Consider the following 2,601-nt stretch of genomic DNA (forward strand, 5'->3'; position numbering starts at 1 on the left):
CAATGGGGTACATGTTGGGTGAAAGACAGGGAGGAAAGTTCCATTCTGCTGATGGGAAATTTAGCCCAGATTCAATCCCCATGTGCACTATGCCCCTCTCCAGGAAGATTCTCTCCACAAAAACTCCCTCTGCATGCATCACACTTATCGTACTGTATGATAAGTATCTGTATGGTATCTGAAGAAGTGAGCTGTGGCTCACAAAAGCTCATACCCTGCCAGAAAATATTTTTGTTAGTCTTTAAGGTGCTACTGGACTCTTGCTCTTTTCTACTTATCATACTGACATACAGCGTGTCAGCCCTTTAATAAGAAAACGTTATCCATTTTGCACCTGGTGAGCTGTTCACCTGAAAACTCCCAAACATTTTACACAGAGGAAAATGTGAATTAAAGCACTGTAATTTAAAAAAGTAATTAGTTCAGGAAATGCGCTCCACACTTGCCCAAAGGCACTTTTTAATTTAATTACTAATTAAATTATCAACCACAACGCATAAGGGACTAGTTGTGACAATGAAACCAAGATGAGGGACTTAAGAATACATCACTAAGAATTAGATCCCTGACCTGGAGAGCCCAGGCTAGCCTGATCTCATCTCAGAAGCTAAGCAGGGTTGACCCTGGCAAGTATTTGGATGTGAAACCGCCAAGCAGTTCCAGGGTTGCTACACAGAGGCAGGCAATGGCAAACCACCTCTGAACATCTCTTGCCTTGAAAACCCTACAAGGTCGCCTTAAGTCAGCTCTGACTTAACAGCAAAAAAGAAAGAAAAAGGATTTGATGTCCTCGATGCTGGCCGAACTGTTTGACTATTCGCGCCATGTCGGTGAGAGGGATATTTACAAAAGTGAATGAGTGTACAGTATTACCAGAAGTATTAATTTTCCATTCATCACCTTTCGGAAGGATTTCACATTCTAACAGTACAGTCCTAAGAATACTTTCGTGGAAATAAGCATAATTGAATAATGTAACGCTGAGTAATTTTTTTAAGGGAGACTGCAGCCAAGAAATCAGAAGGAGATTGAGACTGGGAAGGGCAGCTATGAAGGAGCCAGAAAAGATTTTGAAGTGTAAGGATGTGTCACTGGCCCCCAAGACTAGATTAATTCATGCCATCGTATTCCCTATTACGATGTATGGGTGTGAAAGCTGGACAGTGAAGAAAGCTGATAGGAAGAAGATAGATTCCTTTGAAACGTGGTGTTGGAGGAGAGTGTTACCGATTCCGGGGACTGCCAAAAAAACTAATCAATGGGTTATAGATCAAATCAAGCCTGAACTGACCCTAGAAGCTAAAATGACTAAACTGAGGCTGTCTTACTTTGGACACATTATGAGAAGACAAGAGTCACTGGAAAAGACAGTCATGCTAGGAAAAGTTGAGGGTAGCAGGAAAAGAGGAAGATCCAACAAGAGATGGGTGGACGCAATGAAGGAAGCCACAGCCTTCAATTTGCAAGATCTCAACAAGGCTGTCAAAGACAGGACATTTTGGAGGACTTTCATTCATAGGGTCGCCATGAGTCGGAAGCGACTTGACAGCACTTCACACACACACGCAACTTGTTTAGGGTTGCTTGCTAAATTGTCTTTTCCACCTCCGCCTCCCCGCCCCACTCGTTGCCCAGGAACTGAACCTACTCAACCTCTCCGACCCAGCCGCGTTCAAACTCTGTCGCACAAGAAGGAACGACGCACCTTCTTCCTGCTTTTGGAACCTCCCCCCACAAAGGCTTATGGGACATGTAGTTCTTTCCCCCCAGTTCCATTCAGTGAGTCGCCTGTCGTTTTTAGGCAAAACACACACACCACAATTCCTTTAGAATATGGGCACGGTTATTAATCGAAATTGATTCATGATGTATAAAATGAGAAAACAATAAAAAATTTATTATTTTTTTTTATTTATTTTTTTAAAAAAGAATATGGGCATGGTTGTTTCTTTGTCCAAGGACCCTTCAGAAATAACACACTCCCGAGGCTTAAACGACCATTGCACCATTTTACTGCCTTGGCGCATCCATGCGCTCTTATTTCTTCTTCGCAGAAGAATACCCTGTAGATCTGAAGTATTCTGCAGATCCTGACCAGGATCCCGGTGTGGATCCATCATAGCTTCCACTAGGAAGGCAGGAAGCACTGAGGCACCCCTCCATCAGTAGGGTTGCCAACCTCCAGGTAATAGCTGGAGCCTGGAGATCTCCTGCTATTACAACTGATCTCCAGCCGATAGGGATCAGATCACCTGGAGAAAAGGACCGCTTTGGCAATTGGACTCTGTGGTATTGAAGCCCCTCCCCTCCTCAGACCCCGCCCCAAAAACCTCCCGCTGGTGGCAAAGAGGGACCTGGCAACCCTATCCATCAGTAGTGTTGTCAACCTGCAGGTGGTGGCTGGAGATCTCCCACTTTTATAACTGATCTCCAGGAGATATAAATCAGTTCCCGTGGAGAAAACGGCCACTTTGGCAATTGGACTCTATGGCATTGAAGTCCCTCCCTTCTCCAAACCCTGCCCTCCTCAGGCTCTTCCTGCCCCCCCCCCCCGCCCGCGGCAAATATCCAGGTATTTCCCAACCCAGAGCTGGCAACTTT

Source organism: Euleptes europaea, chromosome 1 (genome assembly GCF_029931775.1).
Source record: "Euleptes europaea isolate rEulEur1 chromosome 1, rEulEur1.hap1, whole genome shotgun sequence".
Taxonomy (NCBI): Eukaryota; Metazoa; Chordata; class Lepidosauria; order Squamata; family Sphaerodactylidae; genus Euleptes; species Euleptes europaea.